Source organism: Triticum aestivum, chromosome 4A (assembly GCF_018294505.1).
Source record: "Triticum aestivum cultivar Chinese Spring chromosome 4A, IWGSC CS RefSeq v2.1, whole genome shotgun sequence".
Classification (NCBI taxonomy): Eukaryota; Viridiplantae; Streptophyta; class Magnoliopsida; order Poales; family Poaceae; genus Triticum; species Triticum aestivum.
This window is the reverse complement of record NC_057803.1, coordinates 543,489,929-543,517,829: the sequence shown is the minus strand read 5'-3', so window position 1 is coordinate 543,517,829 and position 27,901 is coordinate 543,489,929.

Genomic DNA, 27,901 nt, shown 5'->3' with positions numbered 1-27,901 from the left:
CCAATCAAAAAACTGAATGGTCCAACTACCGTGACTTTCATCTCCGACATCACAATTCGGTATGGCGTACCACACAACATCATCACCGACAACGGCACAAATTTTGCCAAAGGCGCCTTGGACCGTTTCTGCGCGACACAGGGCATCCGACTGGACTTAGCGTCCGTTGCCCATCCGCAATCAAACGGCCAGGTGGAGCAGGCAAATGACCTCATCCTGTCCGGCATCAAGCCCCGGTTGGTCAAGCCTCTGGAGCGCTCGGCTGGCTGCTGGCTCGATGAGTTGCCAGCCGTCCTCTGGAGTCTGCGCACGACTCCAAACAAGTCAACCGGCTTCACGCCTTTCTTCGTCGTCTACGGTGCTGAAGCCGTCGTCCCAATGGACATAGAGTTCGACTCCCTGCGAGTCACCATGTACACCGAGGAGGAAGCAGAAGAAGCACGTCAAGATGGCATCGATCTACTGGAAGAGGGCCGGCTATTGGCACTCAGCCGGTCCAGCATCTACCAGCAGAGCCTGCGCCGATACGACAATAGGAAGGTCAGGCCGAGATCTTTCCAAGAGGGCGACCTTGTGCTCCGACTGATCCAGCGAACAGCCGGCCAACACAAGCTGTCGGCGCCTTGGGAAGGCCCTTTCATCATCAACAAAGTGCTGGGCAACGACTCCTACTACCTGATTGACGCTCAGAAGCCCCGAGCACGCAAGAGGGACGACTCTGGTAAAGAGACAGAGCGGCCATGGAATACAAATCTCCTCCGAAGATTTTACAGTTGATGCAGTATGTACCACGCTACCTTTTGTATTAAAGTACCAAGACTTCAGGCCCCCCGATACGAGCTCGGGGACTGCCCTCTTTTGTCTGTATGATAAGAATTATGTCTACGAGTATGTTACTCTTTGTTATGCCGCTTGGCACTGGGCTCGACTAGTCGGCCCGGGGACTTGCTGCCTTGCACTATGAAATGCTTCCTGCAGCCGGACAAGTATTGTGTGGCGCCTAAGCCATCTCCTGTCAGAAGCCGCAGCTCGCAGAGCGACTGTCCGGTGGGCAGGAGTAAGGTAGAATGGGCGTTCGCATGAAAAATGGCTAAGGACTCAAAGCATAACACATAGCTTAAGCCGGTTTTCAGTCTTTCCTTTTCTTTTCGCAAACCGGCTATTGAGCAGTCGGCTCGCTGCCTTCTATTCAACTTGCTAAAAAACTCTAAAACGGCTAAGTACTTGCCTTCCCAAAGTATCCAAGCATTTGATCCAACGGCAGTCCGCAGAGCGGCTGTCCGACGGGCAAGACGGCAACTAAGGGAAGGCGGCAAAGGAAAAAGCCAAAAGAGCAATGAGCAAGAAAAGATAGAATTCAGATAAATATTTACATAACATAGGCCCTTGGATGAATCTTCGAGCAGAAGTTCAAAATACACCCCGCGGGTGGAATTGTGTGAATTAACAAGTTCTTCAAAGACTACTAAAGCAGATAAAATAAAGATAAGGCGACAACTTAGGAAGCGGCAGACGGATTCTGAGGGTTAGAGGAGACGGCAGCATCAGGCGTTGGGGCGGCCGGCTGGGCAATCTCGGCTTGATCGCCTCCGGCGGCAGTCGACTCGGTGGCACGCGGCTCGTTGCTGGAGGTGCGGTCGAGCTGAGGCTGGCCGTCCGCTCCATCTTCTGGAGCTTCCGTCTCGCCTCCATCCTCCGCCTCGCCTTCCTCCTCGATGCTGGAGCCGATCACCTCCGCCGAGTCCTCGCCTTAGTTTGAGTTCATCCCAAACCACTCCGGTGATACCTCCTCGCCATCTTCAGCCTGCTCGGGGATGAAGATGCTGGTGTCGGTGTACTCGGTGATCGCCGCGGCACGCTTGACGAGGGCGTCTTCCGCAGCTGCCAGCTCCGGCTGGGCCTCTGACCGGAGTGTGGCCAGCTGGTCTAGGTCCAGCCCCGGATACCAAGCCTTGATGAACTCCAAGGCCCGACGCGCTCCAGCTTGGGCCGAGGAACGTTTCCAGGCCTCAAGACGACCAGCCGCGACCTCCAGCCAGTCGGCAGTCCGACTGGGGGTGCGCGGAGCCTGCATCTCTGGCCACAGGGCAGCAATCGCTTGGGCGCCGACATGTTGAAGCCGACACAGCATCCGGTGAGCTGACCGAAGGCGAGCCTCGATGCTCAGGATATGCTCATCAAGGGTTTGGGGGGCGTCGGCGGCGATCTCTGCGCCTTCCGCCCTCCGACCTTCACGGTCAGCCTCGATGGCTTGGATGGCGGCCTGCGAGTGCCCAGGGAAGAAGTCTGCCAAGACGGAAAGAATGAAGAAGCAAGTCAAAAATCAGGAGTCGGCTCGACTTATAGTCGGCAGCTCAAAGAAAGAAAGTAAAGAAACTCACCATCAACGATGTCTTCAATCTCGTGGAAGCCGGAGGCCAGCAATGACTCCTTGTCAGACCAGGAGGAGCGCTCGCTTGCGAACTCGGCCAGGAGGGCGGTCTCCGTTTCTTCCGCCTCCTTCTGCGTCTTCTTGAGCAGATCCTGTTGTTCTGCCAATTGTGCGGCGCGCCCCCACAAAGAGGAACAAGAAAACAAGGACCAAAGAGAAAGCATACCCGGACGGCTGCCCGTGACACCAGGTACGCCTTGGTGCAGTTCTGGATGGCGTCGCCCTCAGCTCGCAGCTTCGTCTGGATGTCTAGAAGCACCTGGTTCAGCGGCCCCGTGCCGCCTCCTCGCACCCACCCAATGGGCGCGGCGCTCGTCGCTTCGGCGTCTGGGATCGCCGAGCTGGGGGTGCCGGTCTCCAGGGGGCGTGGCGCCGAAGTCGCCTTCTCAAGATGGCGGCGCGTTGGCGAGCCGACTTGAAGGAGTAGCCTCGCCACGACCTCATCTTAAGTCGGCGGCACCAGCGGGTCCCCCGGCTGTTTGCCTTGCACGCTCCCAGACGGCGGCGGAGGTGGCGGTAGAACGATCACGTCCGGCATGGAGGAGTCGCCGCCTTGCCTCTCCATGATGGGGTTCTCGCCGCCGGCTTCCCCATTCTGCCCCGTGAACTCCGGAGGCGGTGGCGCAGAGTTCAGCGGGGTGACGAACACCGCCGATTGGCGGTGCAAGGCCTCCTCAGCTTGCAGCTTCGTCGCGACGGCGGCTTCGGCCTCCGCTAGTTTCTTCTTGGCGGAGGCCTCCGCCTTATCGGCCTCCACCTTCTCCAGGCGGGCGGCCTTTTCCTCGTTGCACTTCTCCTGCGCGTTCTGCTCCGTCGCCTCTTGGAGGTCGGCGGCGGGGTCAACCCGCCAAGTGGTGGCGGACGTCTCCGCTGACCCCATGACGGAGGCGGCGACAACCCTCTCAAGAGTGAGGGGAGCCCTGAAGCGAGGAAAGCAAGTAAAAGACTCAGACAAAAACCACAAAGAAAGAATAAAGCGTTAAGACGCAATACTCACGCGGAGACCAGTGGCAGCTTCTTTACTTCCTTACGAAAGCGGATGGCCTTCGCGGCCGCTTCGTCCCGCTTGGTCGCCGCAGCCGAACTCTTGGGCTTCTTCGGCTGACTGCCGAACAAGGTCGGCACGGCCCTGCGCTTCTTCCCGCCGCCTGGAGCACCCGGCGCGGCGGAAGAGCCCGCGCCGAGATGGTTGGCTCCTGGCCGGTGGCGGGGGGGCGACCTCCTCCTCATCATCAGGCCAGTCCTCTGGACTGGCCCCGAGCCGCGGGCCGCCTCCTCCCTTGGTGTCGTCTTCCAAAGCCGCCACCCCTAGATCGGGGTCGTCGACGTCGCTCTTCGCCCGGTCGGCAAGGAACTCGTGGGCCGGCCCCGTGGTGCCGGTTGGTGGATGGAGGAGGGGATTCTGACCAAAGCCGACTGGTCAGGTTAGACAAAACAAACTCGGCAAGAAAGAAGACAATTCAAAGAAAGAAAGAAAAGGCAACTCACTGTGGGTGGGGGTTGGCGCGGGAGTACGGCTCCTTGCCTAACCGCCAGTCCTCCAGGAGCTTGTTGTCCGAGAGGTAGTTCACCATGTAGACCACCTCCTCGTGAGGCATGTCCTTGGTGCACATCCGACTCGGGGCACGGTGCCCGCTCATTTGGCATATCATGTGGGGGCGACCTTGGAGCGGGAGAACTCGGCGCGCCACGAAGGCGGCCAGTAGGTCCGGACCAGTCAAGCCCTCCGACTGCGTCAGCACTCGGAGTCGCGTGACGGCGCCGGCTCCCGCAAGCGTCAGCGACTTGGCCCGGTACGACCAGTTGGGCAGTCTCCCAGCTGGCGGGCCGACTTCAAAAGCCGGCAGGTTGACCCAATTGCCCTTCGCGAAGACGCTCTTCAGGTAGAAGTACGATCGCTGCCACATCTTCACTGACTTTATCAGCTTGATGGTGGGGAAGGGGTTGTCGGCCCCCGACCTCCGCACGGTGATGAACGCGCCGCACTGAGCCAGCACACCTGCAGCCTGGGTGCCGAGCTTGGAGTAGAAGAACTCCCCCCAGAGCTCGAGGGTGGGGAGGACTCCAAGGAAGCCTTCACACAGGGCCACGAAGGCGGACAGCAGCACCACCATGTTGGGCGTGAGGTGGTCCGACTGGAAGCCGTAGAACTCCAGAATGGAGCGGAAGAAGCTGCTCGCCGGCAGCCCCAATCCGCGCATGCAGTGCGAGCGAAAGATAACCCGCTCGCCCTCCTCTGGCGCCGGAGAGATCTCCCCCTTGGCGCAAGGCGTACCCGCACGTAATCTTTGCCGGGGAGCCGACGAGTCTTACGGAGGAACTCGATGTGGTCGTCATGGACTTCTGAGCCATCCCAGGTGCCGGAATGCACTGAGGGAGGCGCGACGGCAAAAGAAGAACTCATCGTGAGCGGATCGCCGCAACGTTCGGCAAAGCTTGGGTGCACGGCGGTGTGAGGAAGAAGAAGAAGAAGAAGAAGAAGAACAGCAAGGAGTAGTGTGGAGGAGGGGCGCGCGTGCTCTGCCGCGCCCCCCTCCTCCCCCTACTTATAGCCTCATGGGTTGCGAAGCCGAGGGGGCGGTCGTGGGATTTACTGCGCCCACGACCCCACGACCCCCACGTTTTCACGACAAAAGTTACTGCGCATAGTAACTTCACGGGAATCCCAACCATCCGCTCGGGCCACAGCGGATCCGCTCGTGCGCCGAGGCGCGGTAATGGCGGGCCCCGCCTACGGGCCTGTCCCGTCACGCGCGTAGGCTGGCAGACTAGCTCGGCCGCGTGTTGCCACGTGATAGGCCCGGAACATGCGGCGGCCTGGAAGCTTAGCCAGCACGCTACTTGGATCCCGCCGCGGCGTTCAAAATATTGTGCAAGTCAGAGTTGGGCGAGTCCGACTCCTTCTAGTCGACCCGGCAGAAGTGAAGCAAGATCCATGTCTCGGGCACCCGGAAAGAGAAACTGTTGAGGCTCCTCGGCCGATCGTCCGCGGCGCCTCATCAGCTTCGGGGACTACTGTCGGAGTAATGGGGCACGGGTAGGCTAACCCGAGTCCCAGAACCATTCAAGATATCGGGGCAGGCTGCGTTCCTCGAGACCCCAGGACAAAGAGCCGCCATCTGAGAAGTCGGCGGCAAGGCAACCGACTGGCCACTCGCGGCCGAGTCCCAGGAATGACTTCAGGATAAGCCGACTCCTGACTGACGACTTCCCGAGAAGCCGGCCTTGGGGAGTCGGCCCGCGACTCCAACAAACCCCATGTCCTCATCAAGAGGGACATGACAGGGGAGTGGCCACCGTACGCCGTACCCGCGGAGATTTCCGTGCGGCGCGGCACTGTTGCCATGCCGGCCCTGACATCAGCACCAGTGGACCGAATCCTGCACCCACGACGGCTTGTCTGTATGACCCTGGGGCAGCGGGTCCCACCAGCCAGCGGGACCCCAGAAGATGGCAAGTGCGCCACCAGTCGGACCCGTTGGGAGTCGGCCCCCGAGAGTCGGCCAGCCCCTCCCTCGGGGCCCACACGTCATTAACCAAATGTGAGCAGAGAGTGGCAACAGTGATCGCCCACCAAGCGGTGGGGCTGTTTCCACGACTCCATGACCAAGCCCGTGTCATTAGAAGCACGGCTACAGTAATCAGCAGCCGGCAAGACCCGCCAGCGGCGGACACGGCCTGTCAGCGCTGTACCAGACTAGTCGGCAGGGCCCGCCAGTTGGCGGGCCCAACAGTCGGCGTAGAAGAGGGAGGCCAGAGAAGCTGACGGCTGGGTCCGCGCCCAGCCGGATTACCATTGTACCCCTGGGGGGTAGGCCTATATAAGCCCCCCAAGACACCCATGCAAAGGGTTCGAATCCATTTAGCAGTAGACTAGATCATATAGGAAGGAGAGAGCTAGCCCAGCCTTCTCCTACCTCCAGGAAACAGCTCAAGGAGCAACTGTGTACACACTTTGCCATAGTGATCATGCGAAGAACCCGCAGAGCAGCAGTAGGGGTATTATCTCCCCGGAGAGCCCCGAAGCTGGGTAAGATTCGCCGGCGTGCATGCATTCGCCTCATCTCGTTTCTAGGCACCGGCGACGTTCTACTCGCCCCCACCATGATAAGCCATCCTTTGGCATATGTCGCACCCAACCCCCGACAGCGGAGGAGAGGGGTCACCTTGGCAGCAGATGAAAAAACTTGGTCCTTTGGCCCTCTGTCCTCGCCGGATTGAAGCAGCTTGTCCTTTGGTCCTCTGCACACATCGAGCAAACTGCAGAAAAAAACACGCATCAGATGAGGAGATGAAGAAAAAACAGAGAAGGGGATGAGGGATTCATACCTTTATGGGGGTGGGTCTTGGAGGAGAGAGGCCTCCTGCCTGCGGCGCGTACCGCAACTCGTCCGCCAAGGCCGCCCGTCGGCTAGGGTTTCGGGAGCGCGCGAGGAGGGATGGATGTGGAGGCTGGACGCGACGGTGGACTAGGTTGTGGAAGGAGGAGGGCGCGGCGGCGGTGGCGTCGGAGGAGGAGGATTCCTTTGCCGATGGGTGGCCGCCGCAGCCATGCTCGAGTGGATCTGGATCCTCCCTCGCCAGGGACAGAAGGAGAGGGCGGAGGCCGCCAGGGATGGGGAGAACACCATGGTCGCTCGTTGGTGGGGCTGGGGAGAGGAGGCTGGCGGCGTCTGGTGGATTGGATTGGGGAATCGAGGGGAGAAGAAAGAAGCGGCTGTTCGTCTAGTTGGTTGCGACCGCGGTAGGTTAGGTGGGGTGGGGGAGGGTTAGCAATGGTGTCTTGGATATTTTAGTTGGGGGAGGGTTAGCAATGGCGCACCTTTTAGCGGTGCACCATAAAAATTGGTATATCAATGGCACACCTTTTAGGGGTGCGCCATAAACACCGTGATAGCAATGGTGCACCTTCTCCTGGTGCGCCATTACTAACTTTTTTTATTTTTTTGGATTTCTAGTTGCATGTAATAATTTAAGATTTGAGATAAAAGAAAAGGAAAATGCAAATGGAGTGATAAAACCATTGTGCAAAGATTTAGAATTAGATGACATGGTTGAAATCAAGTGATACATGTAATAATTTAGTTGCATGTAATAATTGAGCTTGCCACTGACACACACACACGCGGCCGACACATTGTGATTCGATCTTACCTATCTTTTCACAATCTTCTTGCCCTTCTTTCTCGCGGTTGAATAATTTAGCCCCTGAACCCCTTGAATTGATCTTCTCTTGAACGGACGTCCTTTAGGTAGGGTGGTCCTGCTTCTTCTTGTGGTGTATGGTACTTCATCGTCGTCGTCATCTTCCATCTTCGGGTCGCCGTACTTGTCAAAGGCTTGCTCATTGGCAACTCCATCCATTCCGATGATGTTCCTTTTGCCTCTCCTCACGACAACACGACTGCGCTTTGACGGGTCGGTAATGAAGAAGCATTGGTCCACTTGGGAAGATAGTACCCATGGCTCATTTTTCGCGGTGACGTTTGCGCCCGTGGTCTTGGATTTGGCTTCGGGTATAACCATGGTGGTGAAATACCGGTCTTCTTTTAGGACGCTCTTGGCCCATCTGACACAGAACATCGGGACCTTTTCTCCAGCGTAGCTCAGCTCCCAGATCTCCTCGATCCTTCCGTAGTATCTGTCCTTGTCGTTACCGGTGTAGGATACCATCGTTACCCCGGAGTTCTGATAATCGCTCTTCATGTCCTTTTCCTCGGTGTAGAATGTGTAGCCGTTGATATCGTACACCTCATAGGTCATCAGGTTGTGCTCGGCGCCCTGAGACAAGGCGAATATGAGTTTTTCTTCCGCGAAAGAATCCTCTTGTAAAGGGTATGACAGAAGCTTGTCCTTGAACCAGCACGTGAAACATGAGTTGTGCTCTTTGATTATATCTCCGTCTGTCTTCTGTTGGCCTAGGTCATTGTACGTCTTCTCAATAAAGGTTTCATGCTCTACCACCCAAGGATCGACCACGTCTATGTGTTGTAGCGCGACTAGGTTTGCTCTTTCAAAGTCAGCGAGTCGACCCTTGAAGTCGACATGCATTTCCAGGCGACCCTCGCTGTGACCCCATCCAGCGAGCCTGCCGAGGTGCCTGTTGACGGGCAGACCAATGGGGTTCTCGATGCCTAGATAATTCGTGCAGTAGGAGATGCACTCTTCACTCAGAAAGCCCTTGGCTATGATTCCATCTGGACGTGCCCTGTTGCGAACGTATCCTTTGATGACACCATTCATCCTTTCGAACGACATCATGTTGTGCAGGAACGTCGGCCCGAGTTGGATGATATCCTCCATGATATGGACCAGCAGATGCACCATAACATCGAATAATGCGGGCGGGAAGTACATCTCAAGCTCGCATAGTATCACCATGATCTCTTCCTGTAGCCTTCTGAGTTGCCTCACGCCAACCGACTTCCGAGAGATGGCGTCGAAAAAGTTGCATAGGCCAAATACCGTTTCACGGACGTGCACGTCCATGATCCCATGGATTGCAACTGGAAGTATCTGCGTCATCAGCACATGACAATCGTGAGACTTCATCCCGCTGAACTTCTGCTTTGCTGAGTCTAGGTATCTGCTTATCTTCCCCGCGTAACCGTAAGGAAGTTTTACTCCTACGAGGCAGGTGAAAACTGATCGATCTCCTTCTGACTTAGAGTGAAGCATGCGGGAGGGCAGTCATATTCGATCTTCTTCGCCTTTTTGCCTTTGCGATGACTTTCTGTGTCCTTCGCCTCATCATCATCATCATTAGGGCGTTTTGCGTGAAGCTCCTCCCTGATGCCCATTGATTGCAAGTCTGCCCTTGCTTTCGGCCCATCTTTGGTCCTCTCTGGCATGTTGAGCAGGGTACCAAGCAGACTCTCGCACACGTTCTTCGTGATATGCATGACATCAAGGCTGTGAGGCACATAGAGGATCTTACCATACGGCAAGTCCCAGAAAATAGACCTTGTTTTCCATACCTTCAGCAGTGGCTCTGGCGCCTTTCGCTTCTTTCCCGGCGATGGGCACTCTTTCCAATTTTTCAACAGCTCGTCTATTTCCTTGTCGCTCCTCGTAAGCGGGCGTCTTTGGGGTTCGGTTTCACCATCGAACAGATCATTGCGTTTTCTCCATGCGTCATCGTCGTGAAGCCACCTTCGATGTCCCATGAACAAGGTTTTTGAAGACTCGGGATCTCTATCTAGCTGGCGATACGTTGTGTCATCCATGCACCTGACGCATGCACAAAATCCATGGACCACCTACCCCGCAACATATCCGTAACCGAGATAGTCATGCACCGTCGGGAGCAGTGTGGCTCTCATAGGGAAATATTCTTTTGCTGCGGCGTCCCACGTATTGGCTGGTGTTTTCCACAGTGTGTCTAGCTCCTCTTTCAGCAGCCCTAGATACAGATTGATGTCGTTCCCTGGTTGTTTTGGACCTTCAATTAGCATACTCACGTGAATGTACTTCCTCTGCACATCCAGGGGGGAGGTTGTACATCCACACAAACACAGGCCAGGTGCTATGTGTGCTTCTCTGGCTGCCAGATGGATTGACTCCATCGGTGGTCGCGCCCAGCATGATGTTCCATGGATCGTCCCAAAGTTCAGGGTGTTCAAAGTTCAACACTTGCCACTGGCTCGCATCCTTAGGGTGACTCAGCATCTTGTCTTTTTTGTTTATCTCCGGATCATTTCCGTCATCTTCTCACTTCTTCTCCTCCCTATCCGCGTGCCAACGCAGGAGCTTTGCTAGCTTAGGGTCCATGAAATACCGCTGCAGACGAGTGATCGGAAAGTACCACACCACTTTTCGAGGAGCTTTCTTACTCTTCTAGTATCGAGTGACGCTGTACACCGGACATATGGTAGACTCCACGTGCTCATCCTGATAAATGATGCAATCGTTCATGCACACATGGTATTTCATGTGCGGTAAATCCAGAGGACATACGATTTTCTTCGCCTCCTCGAAACTGTTCGGGCACTTGTTCCCCTTGGGAAGACGTTCGTGCCAGAATGACATGTTCTCGTCAAAGCATGCGTCGGTTATTTTGTGTTTTACCTTCATCTCCAGAGCCATGAGCGTTACTTTCAGGCGGGTATCCTCGGGCCTGCATCCTTCATACAATGGAGTAACTGCGTCTATCTCTAGTTGATCCAGCTTGGCTTTCTCTCGGGCGGCAGCTCCTGCATTAGCCGTCTTCTTGAGAAGCAGCTCTTGAATATGAGGGTCCTGCACCCAGCCCATCAATGGTCCATCTTCGTCTGCTATGGCATCTTCATCTTCATGATCATGCCCTTCGTCTTGATCTTCCTCATCATCATGTCTGGCATCTTCTACAAGATGACTGTGTCCTTGTAATGATTTGATGGATCTTTGGAATGATATAATTGAGGGATCTTGGAACTTCGGAAAAGAAAAGATGAAACAATAGAAACCGAGAATTTTGATGAGGCTCCGGGATAGGGAATTAATCACTTGGATGAAACAAAGAATAAGAATTACGTTGTGCCCCTCCTTCACCAATTTAGATTGATGACAAGCCATGGATTTGGCAAACTACTTATTCTCATTGAAAGAATTAATATAGATATCGCGCCAACTTGGGAAGGTATTGAACGAACCACCGGAAGAGTTGAAACAACGAATAAATTGATATGATAAATAAGGAAGAGAAAACTCTTAAACGAACCACCGTAAGAATTGAAAACGATTGAACAAAAGATAAAGAAGCACCAGGAAGAATTATAAAAAGAATGAAGGTGCTTGAGACAATCCAGATACATGAGAACAAAGGGATCACAAACTGATTATAGATCACTTGAACGATGCACCGGTAAGATTGGAGAATCACAATTGAAAATTGAGAATGAATAAACCTGAACTGATGGACTCCGGATAACAAACTGAGAAGACTCTTGAATTGCTCCGGATAGGTGAAAAGAATTCTCATAATCAAAACCAATTATGAGAGGATGGCACGAAGCTAGAGCCATGAATCTTGAAGAGAAAGGAGCAAGATTTAGGGGGAAAATCTTCTTCGGTCTTCAAATATTGAGAATGACGATGAGAAACACCACCAAGAATTGTTGAGCTACCCCGGAAGAACCAAAAGCGAAGAGATTGAGCCAATGATGAAAAGAATTTGAAAGATCTTGGAAAAAACATAAGACTGATGATAATTCATTTTTACGTCAAACTTCGAAAAGAATTTTAAGGATAGCTCCGGGAAAATAAGAAGAGTCAGGTAAGATCCTGGGAAAAGACCTGTGGGTTAGGGCCCACTCAAAAGAAACACCGTTGAAGAATTTAAAAGATAGAATGCACCGGTTGAATTAAAATGGCTTGAATGAGATACCAATCTCGAAAGAGCTTGAACGAATGAAGAGTGGAAACACGAATCTTCGAGATATCTGCAGCACTCCAAAACATTTGAATAGCGAGAGGTGAATGATTAAGAATTGCACCGGCATGAGAAGGTATTTGAAACGAGGAAAAAGGATATGATCCACAAAGCTTGACTTGGTTCCACCGGAGAAGAAAAAGAATGAATAATGGTGAACTAGAAGCTCAGTTAGTATCTTCATGAGAATCACTGGATAAGAACATTGACAGAAAAGGAATGGAGAGGCTTCCCATGAATAAAATGATACTTGAATAAGAAATCTGAGTCCTTGAAGAAAACAGGGTGGGTGGGCGGGAAAACAAAGGCAACTTGGAGACGGATGAAACCAACACTGTTCAGAAGGAACTGATACTTGATCTTGCGGATGTTGAAATGATCGGATCCACTTGAAGAGAAGCACACCAGTTAAAAAGGATTGAAATGACAAACTCGAATATCATGAAGGATTAGTACTCCCGTAGGAATATGAGAACACCACTTATAAAAGGTATGGAATCAACATTTGACTTTGAAGAAACTCGAATACCACAACTCAAAACAAAAACAAAGGGTTGGCTTGCAGAATAAGCCGAAACAAACATATGATAGAGATTTCATCTGAAGTTTTCATGGTGGGGCCTACACGGGCTCGATCATACAACACCATCATGTACAAGGCAGTGCACATGACATATGAAGTGTCCCCGAGTCAGCATAGCCAATGACTCTTTAAGACACAACGAGACCACTGTAAAACCAACCGTGGATAGGCGGACCACTAGATGTCGAACCCCAATTTCATATCGTACATCTGTCGGAAAGATATCCTAAGAGCTACTTGAATCCCACTTATAAACTCCCGAAATTTTCCGGTTATGCAATCAGGTGTTGGGGATACAGGGGAAGCATTGTTGGAAATATGCCCTAGAGGTAGTAATAAAATGATTATTATATTTTCTTGTTCATGATAATTGTCTATTATTCATGCTATAATTATATTATCCAGAAATCATAATACATGTGTGAATACATAGACCACAATGTGTCCCTAGTGAGCCTCTAGTTGGCTAGCTCGTTGATCAACAGATAGTCATGGTTTCCTGGCTATGGACATGGGGATGTCATTGATAACGGGATCACATCATTAGGAGAATGATGTGATGGACAAGACCCAATCCTAAGCTTAGCTCAAAGATTGTGTAGTTCGTTTGGTGTAGCTTTTCTAATGTCAAGTATCATTTCCTTAGACCATGAGATTGTGCAACTCCCGAATACCGTAGGAGTGCTTTGGGTGTATCAAAGGTCACAACGTAACTGGGTTGCTATAAAGGTGCACGGGTATCTCCGAAAGTGTCTGTTGGGTTGGCACGAATCGAGACTGGGATTTGTCACTTCGTATGACGGAGAGGTATCTCTGGGCCCACTCGGTAATGCATCATCATAATGAGCTCAATGTGACCAAAGGGTTGGTCACGGGACCATGCATTATGGTATGAGTAAAGTGACTTGGCGGTAACGAGATTGAACAAGGTATTGGGATACCGATGATCGAGTCTCGGGCAAGTAACGTACTGATTGACAAAGGGAATTGAATACGGGATTGATTAAGTCCTCGACATCGTGGTTCATCCGATGAGATCATCGAGGAGCATGTGGGAGCCAACATGGGTATACAGATCCCGCTGTTGGTTATTGACCAGAGAGGCGTCTCGGTCATGTCTGCGTTCCGCCGAACCCGTAGGGTCTACACACTTAAGGTTCGGTGACGCTAGGGTTGTAGAGATATTAGTATGCAGTAAACCAAAAGTTGTTAGGAGTCCCGGATGAGATCCCGGACGTCACGAGGAGGTCCGGAATGGTCCGGAGGTAAAGATTTATATATAGGAAGTCCAGTTTCGGCCAGTGGGAAGGTTTCAGGGGTTACCGGTATTGTACCGGGACCACCGGAAGGGTCCCGGGGTCCAACGGATGGGGCCACCTATCCCGGAGGGCCCCATGGGATGAAGTGGTGTGGGAACCAGCCCCTGATGGGCTGGTGCACCCCACCCAAGGGCCCAAGGCGCCTAGGGTTGGAAGCCCTAGGGGGCCGTTGCCCCCCGAGGGGGCATGCGCCCCCTTGGTTGGAAACCCTAAGGGGGCCGTTGCCCCAGCCCCCCCCCTTTTAGATGGGATCTCCAAGGGGGCATGCGCCCCCCTAGCCCCTATATATAGTGGAAGGGAGGGAGGGCAGCCGCACCTTGCTCTTGGCGCCTCCCTCTCCCTCCGTAACACCTCTCCTCCCCGCTTGTGCTTGGCGAAGCCCTGCCGGGATCCTGCTGCATCCACCACCACGCCGTCGTGCTGCTGGATCTTCATCAACCTCTCCTTCCCCCTTGCTGGATCAAGAAGGAGGAGACGTCTTCCCAACCGTATGTGTGTTGTGTTGGGGAACGTTGTAGAAAATTAAAATTTTTCCTACGGTTTCACCAAGATCCATCTATGAGTTCATCTAAGCAACGAGTCAAGGGAGAGAGTTTGCATCTACATACCACTTGTAGATCACGAGTGGAAGCTAGCCAAGGGGATGGTGATGATGGAGTCGTACTCGAACGTGATTCGGATCACCGATGTCCAAGTGCTGAACGGACAGCACCTCCGCGTTCAACACACGTACGGGACGGGAGACGTCTCCTCCTTCTTGATCCAGCAAGGGGGAAGGAGAGGTTGAGGAAGATTGCTCCAACGGCAGCACGACGGCGTGGTGTAGTTGGTGCAGCAGTACTCCGACAGGGCTTCGCCAAGCATATACGGAGGAGGAGAGGTGTTGGGGAGGGGAGGGGCTGCGCCTTGGCTTGTGTTAAGCTCCCATGCGCCTCCCCACTATATATAGGGGTGGAGGGGCTGGTTTCTTGCCCTCCAAGTCCATTGGGGCGTTGGCCAAGGTGGGAGGAAAGAAATCCCATCATTTCCTTCCCCACCGATTGTTATCCCCCCTTTTTAGGGATCTTGATCTTATCCCTTCGGGATATGATCTTATTCCTTCTAAGGGGGGATCTTGGTGCGCCTTGACCAGGGGTGTGGGGCCTTTCCCCCACTACTCACGTTCATGTGGGTCCCCCATGCAGGTGGGCCCCACTCCGGAACCTTCTAGAACCTTCCCGGTACAATACCGAAAAATCCCGAACATTTTCCGGTGGCCAAAATAGGACTTCCCATATATAAATCTTTACCTCCGGACCATTCCGGAACTCCTCGTGACGTCCGGGATCTCATCCGGGACTCCGAACAACATTCGGTAACCACATACAAACTTCCTTTATAACCCTAGCGTCATCGAACCTTAAGTGTGTAGACCCTACGGGTTCGGGAGACATGTAGACATGACCGAGACGTTCTCCGGTCAATAACCAACAGCGGGATCTGGATACCCATGTTGGCTCCCACATGCTTCTCGATGTTGTCATCGGATGAACCACGATGTCGAGGATTCGATCAAACCCTGTATACAATTCCCTTTGTCAATCGGTACGTTACTTGCCCGAGACTCGATCGTCGGTATCCCAATACCTTGTTCAGTCTCGTTACCGGCAAGTCACTTTACTCGTACCGTAATGCATGATCTCGTGGCCAACACTTTGGTCACCTTGAGCTCATTATGATGATGCATTACCGAGTGGGCCCAGAGATACCTCTCCGTCATACGGAGTGACAAATCCCAGTCTCGATCCGTGTCAACCCAACAGCTACTTTCGGAGATACCTGTAATGCACCTTTATAGTCACCCAGTTACGTTGTGACGTTTGATACACCCAAGGCACTCCTACGGTATCCGGGAGTTACACGATCTCATGGTCTAAGGAAGAGATACTTGACATTGGCAAAGCTCTAGCAAACGAACTAAACGACCTTTGTGCTATGCTTAGGATTGGGTCTTGTCCATCACATCATTCTCCTAATGATGTGATCCCGTTATCAACGACATCCAATGTCCATAGCCAGGAAATCATGACTATCTGTTGATCACAACGAGCTAGTCAACTAGAGGCTCACTAGGGACATATTGAGGTCTATGTATTCACACGTGTATTACGATTTCCGGATAATACAGTTATAGCATGAATAAAAGACAATTATCATGAACAATGAAATATAATAATACTTTTATTATTGCCTCTAGGGCATATTTCCAACAGTCTCCCACTTGCACTAGAGTCACCAATCTAGTTACATTGTGATGAATCGAACACCCATAGAGTTCTGGTGTTGATCATGTTTAGCTCGCGAGAGAGGTTTAGTCAACGGATCTGCGACATTCAGATCCGTATGTACTTTGCAAATTTCTATGTCTCCATCTTGAACATTTTCACGGATGGAGTTGAAACGACGCTTGATGTGCCTGGTCTTCTTGTGAAACCTGGGCTCCTTGGCAAGGGCAATAGCTCCAGTGTTGTCACAGAAGAGTTTGATTGGCCCCGACGCATTGGGTATGACTCCTAGGTCGGTGATGAACTCCTTCACCCAAATCGCTTCATGCGCTGCCTCCGAGGCTGCCATGTACTCCGCTTCACACGTAGATCCCGCCACGACGCTCTGCTTGCAGCTGCACCAGCTTACTGCTCCACCATTCAACATATACACGTATCCGGTTTGTGACTTAGAGTCATCCGGATCTGAGTCGAAGCTAGCGTCGACGTAACCCTTTACGACAAGCTCTTCGTCTCCTCCATAAACGAGAAACATGTCCTTTGTCCTTTTCAGGTACTTCAGGATATTCTTGACTGCTGTCCAGTGTTCCTTGCCGGGATTACTTTGGTATCTAGCTACCAAACTCACGGCAAGGTTTACATCAGGTCTGGTACACAGCATGGCATACATAATAGATCCTATGGCTGAAGCATAGGGGATGACACTCATCTCTTCTTTATCTTTTGCCGTGGTCGGTGACTGAGCCGAGCTCAATCTCACACCTTGTAACATAGGCAAGAACCCCTTCTTGGACTGATCCATTTTGAACCTCTTCAAAATCTTATCAAGGTATGTGCTTTGTGAAAGACCTATGAGGCGTCTCGATCTATCTCTATAGATCTTGATGCCTAATATGTAAGCAGCTTCTCCAAGGTCCTTCATTGAAAAACACTTATTCAAGTAGGCCTTAATGCTGTCCAGAAATTCTATATTATTTCCCATCAAGAGTATGTCATCTACATATAATATGAGAAATGCTACAGAGCTCCCACTCACTTTCTTGTAAACGCAGGCTTCTCCATAAGTCTGCATAAACCCAAACGCTTTGATCATCTCATCAAAGCGAATATTCCAACTCCGAGATGCTTGCACCAGCCCATAAATGGATCGCTGGAGCTTGCATACTTTGTTAGCGTTCTTAGGATCGACAAAACCTTCCGGCTGCATCATATACAGTTCTTCCTTAAGATGCCCGTTAAGGAATGCTGTTTTGACGTCCATCTGCCATATCTCATAATCATAGTATGCGGCAATTGCTAACATGATTCGGACGGACTTTAGCTTCGCTACGGGAGAGAATGTCTCGTCGTAGTCAATCCCTTGAACCTGTCGATAACCCTTAGCGACAAGTCGAGCTTTATAGATGGTGACATTACCATCCGCGTCTGTCTTCTTCTTAAAGATCCATTTGTTTTCTATCGCTCGCCGATCATCGGGCAAGTCTGTCAAAGTCCATACTTTGTTTTCATACATGGATTCTATCTCGGATTTCATGGCTTCAAGCCATTTGTTGGAATCTGGGCCCGCCATCGCTTCTTCATAGTTCGAAGGTTCACCGTTGTCTAACAACATGATTTCCAGGACGGGGTTGCCGTACCACTCTGGTGCGGAACGTGTCCTTGTGGACCTACGAAGTTCAGTAGCAACTTGATCCGAAGTACCTTGATCATCATCATTGGTTTCCTCTTCAGTTGGTGTGGGCATCACAGGAACATTTTCCTGAGCTGCACCACTTTCCCGTTCGAGAGGTAGTACTTCATCGAGTTCTACTTTCCTCCCACTTACTTCTTTCGAGAGAAACTCTTTTTCCAGAAAGCATCCGTTCTTGGCAACAAAGATTTTGCCCTCGGATCTTAAGTAGAAGGTATACCCGACAGTTTCCTTAGGGTATCCTATGAAGACGCATTTTTCCGACTTGGGTTCGAGCTTTTCAGGTTGAAGTTTCTTGACATAAGCATCGCATCCCCAAACTTTTAGAAACGACAGCTTAGGTTTCTTCCCAAACCATAATTCATACGGTGTCGTCTCAACGGATTTAGACGGTGCCCTATTTAAAGTGAATGTAGCTGTCTCTAGAGCGTATCCCCAAAATGATAGCGGTAAATCAGTAAGAGACATCATAGACCGCACCATATCCAATAGAGTGCGATTACGACGTTCGGACACACCGTTTCGCTGAGGTGTTCCAGGCGGCGTGAGTTGTGAAACGATTCCACATTTCCTTAAGTGTGTGCCAAATTCGTGACTTAAATATTCTCCTCCACGATCTGATCGTAGGCACTTTATCTTTCGGTCACGTTGATTCTCCACCTCATTCTGAAATTCCTTGAACTTTTCAAAGGTCTCAGACTTGTGTTTCATTAAGTAGACATACCCATATCTACTTAAGTCATCAGTGAGAGTGAGAACATAACGATATCCTCCGCGAGCCTCAACGCTCATTGGACCGCACACATCGGTATGTATGATTTCCAATAAGTTGGTTGCTCGCTCCATTGTTCCGGAGAACGGAGTCTTGGTCATCTTGCCCATGAGGCATGGTTCGCACGTGTCAAACGATTCATAATCAAGAGACTCTAAAAGTCCATCGGCATGGAGCTTCTTCATGCGCTTGACACCAATGTGACCAAGGCGGCAGTGCCACAAGTATGTGGGACTATCGTTATCAACTTTACATCTTTTGGCATCTACACTATGAACATGTGTAATATTACGCTCGAGATTCATTAAGAATAAACCATTGACCATCGGAGCATGACCATAAAACATATCTCTCATATAAATCGAACAACCATTATTCTCAGACTTAAATGAGTAGCCATCTCGTATTAAACGAGATCCAGATACAATGTTCATGCTCAAACTTGGCACTAAATAACAATTATTAAGGTTCAAAACTAATCCCGTAGGTAAATGTAGAGGCAGCGTGCCGACGGCGATCACATCGACTCTGGAACCATTCCCGACGCGCATCGTCACCTCGTCCTTCGCCAGTCTCCGTTTATTCCGCAGCTCCTGCTGTGAGTTACAAATATGAGCAACGGCACCGGTATCAAATACCCAGGAGTTACTACGAGTACTGGTAAGGTACACATCAATTACATGTATATCAAATATACCTTTGGTTTTGCCGGCCTTCTTATCTGCTAAGTATTTGGGGCAGTTCCGCTTCCAGTGACCCTTCCCCTTGCAATAAAAGCACTCAGTCTCAGGCTTAGGTCCATTCTTTGACTTCTTCCCGGTAACTGGCTTACCAGGCGCGGCAACCTCCTTGCCGTCCTTCTTGAAGTTCTTCTTACCCTTGCCCTTCTTGAACTTAGTGGTCTTATTGACCATCAACACTTGATGTTCTTTCTTGATTTCAGCCTCTGCTGACTTCAGCATCGAGAACACTTCAGGAATGGTCTTTTCCATCCCCTGCATGTTGTAGTTCATCACAAAGCTCTTGTAGCTTGGTGGGAGCGACTGGAGGATTCTGTCAATGACCGCCTCATCTGGGAGGTTAATGTTCAGCTGGGTCATACGGTTGTGCAACCCAGACATCTTCAGGATGTGCTCACTGACAGAACTGTTTTCCTCCATCTTACAACTGTAGAACTTGTCGGAGACATCATATCTCTCGACCCGGGCATGAGCTTGGAAAACTAGTTTCAGCTCTTCGAACATCTCATATGCTCCGTGATGCTCAAAACGCTTTTGGAGCCCCGGTTCTAAGCTGTAAAGCATGCCGCACTGAACGAGGGAGTAATCATCAGCGCGAGTTTGCCAAGCATTCATAATGTCTTGGTTCTCTGGGACGGGAGCGTCACCTAGCGGTCCTTCTAGGACATATTGTTTCCTGGCAGCTATGAGGATGATCCTCAGGTTCCGGACCCAGTCCGTATAGTTGCTGCCATCATCTTTCAGCTTGGTTTTCTCTAGGAACGCGTTGAAGTTCATGTTGACATGAGCGTTGGCCATTTGATCTACAAGACATATTTGCAAAGGTTTTAGACTAAGTTCATGATAATTAAGTTCTAATCAAATTATGAACTCCCACTCAGATTAGACATCCCTTTAGTCATCTAAGTGTTACACGATCCGAGTCGACTAGGCCGTGTCCGATCATCACGTGAGACGGACTAGTCATCGTCGGTGAACATTCTCATGTTGATCGTATCTTCCATACGACTCGTGTTCGACCTTTCGGTCTCCGTGTTCCGAGGCCATGTCTGCACATGCTAGGCTCGTCAAGTTAACCCTAAGTGTTTTCGCTGTGTAAAACTGTCTTACACCCGTTGTATGTGAACGTAAGAATCCATCACACCCGATCATCACGTGGTGCTTAGAAGCGACGAACTGTAGCAACGGTGCACAGTTAGGGGAGAACACTTCTTGAAATTTTTGTAAGGGATCATCTTATTTACTACCGTCGTCCTAAGTAAACAAGATGCATAAACATAATAAACATCACATGCAATTATATAGTTGTGACATGATATGGCCAATATCATATAGCTCCATTGATCTTCATCTTCGGGGCTCCATGATCATCTTGTCACCGGCTTGACACCATGATCTCCATCATCATGATCTCCATCATCGTGTCTTCATGAAGTTGTCACGCCAACGACTACTTCTACTTCTATGGCTAACGCGTTTAGCAATAAAGTAAAGTGAGTTACATGGCGTTCTTCAATGACACGCAGGTCATACAAAAAATAAAGACAACTCCTATGGCTCCTGCCGGTTGTCATACTCATCGACATGCAAGTCGTGAATCCTATTACAAAGAACATGATCTCATACATCACAATTCATCATTCATCACATCTTCTGGCCATATCACATCACATGATCAATCGCTGCAAAAACAAGTTAGACGTCCTCTAATTGTTGTTGCATCTTTTACGTGGCTGCAATTGGGTTCTAGCAAGAACGTTTTCTTACCTACGAATAACCACAACGTGATTTTGTCAACTTCTATTTACCCTTAATAAGGGCCCTTTTCATTGAATCCGCTCCAACTAAAGTGGGAGAGACAGACACCCGCCAGCCACCTTATGCAACTAGTGCATGTCAGTCGGTGGAACCGGTCTCACGTAAGCGTACGTGTAAGGTTGGTCCGGGCCGCTTCATCCCACAATACCACCGAAGCAAGAAAAGACTAGTAGAGGCAAGTAAGATGACAAAATCAACGCCCACAACAAAATTGTGTTCTACTCGTGCAAAGAGAACTATGCATAAACCTAGCTCTGATACCACTGTTGGGGAACGTTACAGAAAATTAAAATTTTTCTTACGGTTTCACCAAGATCCATCTATGAGTTCATCTAAGCAACGAGTCAAGGGAGAGAGTTTGCATCTACATACCACTTGTAGATCACGAGCGGAAGCTAGCCAAGGGGATGGTGATGATGGAGTCGTACTCGAACGTGATTCGGATCACCGATGTCCAAGTGCTGAACGGACAGCACCTCCGCGTTCAACACACGTACGGGACGGGAGACGTCTCCTCCTTCTTGATCCAGCAAGGGGGAAGGAGAGGTTGAGGAAGATTGCTCCAACGGCAGCACGACGGCGTGGTGTAGTTGGTGCAGCAGTACTCCGACAGGGCTTCGCCAAGCATATACGGAGGAGGAGAGGTGTTGGGGAGGGGAGGGGCTGCGCCTTGGCTTGTGTTAAGCTCCCATGCGCCTCCCCACTATATATAGGGGTGGAGGGGCTGGTTTCTTGCCCTCCAAGTCCATTGGGGCGTTGGCCAAGGTGGGAGGAAAGAAATCCCATCATTTCCTTCCCCACCGATTGTTATCCCCCCTTTTTAGGGATCTTGATCTTATCCCTTCGGGATATGATCTTATTCCTTCTAAGGGGGGATCTTGGTGCGCCTTGACCAGGGGTGTGGGGCCTTTCCCCCACTACTCACGTTCATGTGGGTCCCCCATGCAGGTGGGCCCCACTCCGGAACCTTCTAGAACCTTCCCGGTACAATACCGAAAAATCCCGAACATTTTCCGGTGGCCAAAATAGGACTTCCCATATATAAATCTTTACCTCCGGACCATTCCGGAACTCCTCGTGACGTCCGGGATCTCATCCGGGACTCCGAACAACATTCGGTAACCACATACAAACTTCCTTTATAACCCTAGCGTCATCGAACCTTAAGTGTGTAGACCCTACGGGTTCGGGAGACATGTAGACATGACCGAGACGTTCTCCGGTCAATAACCAACAGCGGGATCTGGATACCCATGTTGGCTCCCACATGCTTCTCGATGTTGTCATCGGATGAACCACGATGTCGAGGATTCGATCAAACCCTGTATACAATTCCCTTTGTCAATCGGTACGTTACTTGCCCGAGACTCGATCGTCGGTATCCCAATACCTTGTTCAGTCTCGTTACCGGCAAGTCACTTTACTCGTACCGTAATGCATGATCTCGTGGCCAACACTTTGGTCACCTTGAGCTCATTATGATGATGCATTACCGAGTGGGCCCAGAGATACCTCTCCGTCATACGGAGTGACAAATCCCAGTCTCGATCCGTGTCAACCCAACAGCTACTTTCGGAGATACCTGTAATGCACCTTTATAGTCACCCAGTTACGTTGTGACGTTTGATACACCCAAGGCACTCCTACGGTATCCGGGAGTTACACGATCTCATGGTCTAAGGAAGAGATACTTGACATTGGCAAAGCTCTAGCAAACGAACTAAACGACCTTTGTGCTATGCTTAGGATTGGGTCTTGTCCATCACATCATTCTCCTAATGATGTGATCCCGTTATCAACGACATCCAATGTCCATAGCCAGGAAATCATGACTATCTGTTGATCACAACGAGCTAGTCAACTAGAGGTTCACTAGGGACATATTGAGGTCTATGTATTCACACGTGTATTACGATTTCCGGATAATACAGTTATAGCATGAATAAAAGACAATTATCATGAACAATGAAATATAATAATACTTTTATTATTGCCTCTAGGGCATATTTCCAACATGTTGAACGTGGAGGTGATGTCCGTTCTGCACTTGGTCATCGGTGATTTGGATCACGGCGAGTACGACTCCATCATCCCCGTTCACTTGAACGCTTCTGCTCGCGATCTACAAGGGTATGTAGATGCACTCCTATTCCCCTCGTTGCTAGAATACTCCATAGATTGATCTTGGTGATGTGTAGAAATTTTTTAATTTCTTCTACGATCCCCAACAGTGGCATCATGCGCTAGGTCTATGCATAGTTACTATGCACGAGTAGAACACAAAGTAGTTGTGGGCGTCGATATTGTCAATTTGCTTGCCGTTACTAGTCTTATCTTGATTCGGCGGCATCGTGGGATGAAGCGGCCCGGACCAACCTTACACGTACACTTACGTGAGACCGGTTCCACCGACTGACATGCACTAGTTGCATAAGGTGGCTGGCGGGTGTCTGTCTCTCCCACTTTAGTCGGATCGGATTCAATGAACAGGGTCCTTATGAAGGGTAAATAGAAATTGGCAATTCACGTTGTGGTTTTGGCGTAGGTAAGAAACGTTCTTGCTAGAAACCTATAGCAGCCACGTAAAAACTTGCAACAACCATTAGAGGACGTCTAACTTGTTTTTGTAGCAAGTGTTTTGTGATGTGATATGGCCAAAGGTTGTGATGAATGATGAATGATATATGTGATGTATGAGATTGATCATGTTCTTGTAATAGGAATCACGACTTGCATGTCGATGAGTATGACAACCGGCAGGAGCCATAGGAGTTGTCTTAATTTATTTATGACCTGCGTGTCAACATAAACGTCATGTAATTACTTTACTTTATTGCTAAACCGTTAGCCATAGTAGTAGAAGTAATAGTTGATGTGACAACTTCAAGAAGACACGATGATGGAGATCATGGTGTCATGCCGGTGACAACGATGATCATGGAGCCCCAAAGATGGAGATCAAAGGAGCAAATGATATTGGCCATATCATGTCACTATTTGATTGCATGTGATGTTTATCATGTTTTACATCTTATTTGCTTAGAACGACGGTAGCTTAAATAAGATGATCCCTTGTAATAATTTCAAGAAAGTGTTCCCCCTAACTGTGCACCATTGTGAAGGTTCGTTGTTTCGAAGCACCACATGATGATCGGGTATGCTAGATTCTAATGTTCGAATACAACGGGTGTAAGCCAGATTTATACACGCAATACACTTAGGTTGACTTGACAAGCCTAGCATGTACAGACATGGCCTCGGAACACAGAAGACCGAAAGGTCAAGCATGAGTCATATAGAAGATACGATCAACATGAAGATGTTCGCCGATGTTGACTAGTCCGTCTCACGTGATGATCGGACACAGCCTAGTTAACTCGGATCATGTTATACTTAGATGACTGGAGGGATGTCTATCTGAGTGGGAGTTCATTGAATAATTTGATTAGATGAACTTAATTATCATGAACTTAGTCTAAAATCTTTACAATATGTCTTGTAGATCAAATGGCACACGTTGTCCTCAACTTCAACGCGTTCCTAGAGAAAACCAAGCTGAAAGACGATGGCAGCAACTATACGGACTAGGTCCGGAACCTGAGGATCGTCCTCATAGCTGCCAAGAAAGATTATGTCCTAGAAGCACCGCTAGGTGACGCACCCGTCCCACAAAACCAAGACGTTGTGAACGCTTGGCAGACACGTGCTGATGATTACTCCCTCGTTCAGTGCGGCATGCTTTACAGCTTAGAACCGGGGCTCCAAAAGCGTTTTGAGAGACACGGAGCATATGAGATGTTTGAAGAGCTGAAAATGGTTTTTCAAGCTCATGCCCGGGTCGACAGATATGAAGTCTCCGACAAGTTCTTTAGCTGTAATATGGAGGAAAATAGTTCTGTCAGTGAGCACATACTCAAAATGTCTGGGTTGCATAACCGCTTGACTCAGCTGGGAGTTAATCTCCCGGATGACGTGGTCATTGACAGAATCCTTCAGTCGCTTCCACCAAGCTACAAGAGCTTTGTGATGAACTTCAATATGCAGGGGATGGAAAAGACCATTCCTGAAGTATTTGCAATGCTGAAATCAGCAGAGGTAGAAGTCAAAAAGGAACATCAAGTGTTCATGGTGAATAAAACCACTAAGTTCAAGAAAGGCAAGGGTAAGAAGAACTTCAAGAAGGACGGCAAGGGAGTTTCCGCGCCCGGTAAGCAAGCTGCTGGGAAGAAGCCAAAGAATGGACCCAAGCCCGAGACTGAGTGTTTTTAGTGCAAGGGAAGTGGTCACTGGAAGCAGAACTGCCCCAAATACTTAGCGGACAAGAAGGCCGGCATCACGAAAGGTATATGTGATATACATGTAATTGATGTGTACCTTACCAGTACTCGTAGTAGCTCCTGGGTATTTGATACCGGTGCGGTTGCTCACATTTGTAACTCAAAGCAGGAGCTGCGGAATAAGCGGAGACTGGCGAAGGATGAGGTGACGATGCGCGTCGGGAATGGTTCCAAGGTTGATGTGATCGCTGTCGGCACGCTACCTCTACATTTACCTACGGGATTAGTTTTAAACCTCAATAATTGTTATTTAGTGCCAGCTTTGAGCATGAACATTGTATCAGGATCATGTTTAATTCGAGATGGCTACTCATTTAAATCCGAGAATAATGGTTATTCTATTTATATGAGAGATATGTTTTATGGTCATGCTCCGATGGTGAATGGTTTATTCTTAATCTCGAGCGTAATGCTACACATATTCATAGTGTGAATACCAAAAGATGTAAGGTTGATAATGATAGTCCCACATACTTGTGGCACTGCCGCCTTGGTCACATAGGTGTCAAACGCATGAAGAAGCTCCATGCAGATGGACTTTTAGAGTCTCTTGATTACGAATCATTTGACACGTGCGAACCATGCCTCATGGGTAAAATGACCAAGAGTCCGTTCTCTGGAACAATGGAGCAAGCAACCAACTTATTGGAAATCATACATACTGATGTGTGCGGTCCAATGAGTGTTGAGGCTGGCGGTGCCTATCGTCATGTTCTCACCCTCACTGATGACTTGAGTAGATATGGGTATGTCTACTTAATGAAACACAAGTCTGAGACCTTTGAAAAGTTCAAGGAATTTCAGAGTGAGGTTGAGAATCAACGTGACAGGAAAATCAAGTTCTTGCGATTAGATCGGGGGGGGAGAATACCTGAGTCACGAATTTGGCACACACTTAAGAAAATGTGGAATAGTTTCACAACTCACGCCGCATGGAACACCTCGGCGTAATGGTGTGTCCGAACATCGTAATCGCACTCTATTAGATATGGTGTGATCTATGATGTCTCTTACGATTTACCGCTATCATTTTGGGGCTATGCTTTAGAGACTGCCGCATTCACTTTAAATAGGGCTCCGTTGAAATCCGTTGAGACGACACCGTATGAATTATGGTTTGGGAAGAAACCTAAGCTGTCGTTTCTAAAAGTTTGGGGATGCGATGCTTATGTCAAGAAACTTCAACCTGAAAAGCTCGAACCCAAGTCGGAAAAATGCGTCTTCATAGGATACCCTAAAGAAACTGTTGGGTATACCTTCTACCTCAGATGCGAAGGCAATATCTTTGTTGCCAAGAATGGGTCCTTTCTAGAGAAAGAGTTTCTCTCGAGAGAAGTAAGTGGGAGGAAAGTAGAGCTTGATGAAGTACTGCCTCTTGAAGCAGAGAGTAGCGCAGCTCAGGAAAATGTTCCTGTGGTGCCTGCACCGATTAGAGAGGAAGTTAATGATGATGATCAAGATACTTCGGATCAAGCTCCTACTGAACTTCCTAGGTCCACAAGGACACGTTCCGCACCAGAGTGGTACGGCAACCCTGTCTTGGAAATCATGTTGTTAGACACCGTTGAACCTTCGAACTATGAAGAAGCGATGGCGGGCCCAGATTCTGACAAATGGCTAGAAGCCATGAAATCCGAGATAGAATCCATGTATGAAAACAAAGTATGGACTTTGACTGACTTGCCCGAAGATCGGCGAGCCATAGAAAATAAATGGATCTTTAAGAAGAAGACAGACGCGGATGGTAATGTGACCATCTATAAGTCTCGACTTGTCGCTAAGGGTTATCGACAAGTTAAAGGGGTTGACTATGATGAGACTTTCTCACCCGTAGCGAAGCTAAAGTCCGTTCGAATCATGTTAGCAATTGCCGCATTCTATGATTATGAGATATGGCAAATGGATGTCAAAACGGCATTCCTTAACGGCTTTCTTAAGGAAGAATTGTATATGATGCAGCCGGAAGGTTTTGTCGATCCTAAGAATGCTAAAAAGGTGTGCAAGCTCCAACGCTCATTCTATGGGCTGGTGCAAGCATCTCGGAGTTGGAACATTCGCTTTGATGAGATGGTCAAAGCGTTTGGGTTTATGCAGACTTATGGAGAAGCCTGCGTTTACAAGAAAGTGAGTGGGAGCTCTGTAGCATTTCTCATATTATATGTGGATGACATACTATTGATGGGAAATGATATAGAATTCTTGGAAAGCATAAAGGCCTATTTGAACAAGTGTTTTTCAATGAAGGACCTTGGAGAAGCTGCTTATATATTAGGCATCAAGATCTATAGAGATAGATCGAGACGCCTCATCGGTCTTTCACAAAGTACGTACCTTGACAAGATATTGAAGAAGTTCAATATGGATCAGTCCAAGAAGGGGTTCTTGCCTGTATTGCAAGGTGTGCGATTGAGCACGGCTCAATGCCCGACCATGACAGAAGATATAGAAGAGATGAGTGTCATCCCCTATGCCTCAGCCATAGGGTCTATTATGTATGCCATGTTGTGTACCAGACCTGATGTAAACCTTGCCGTAAGT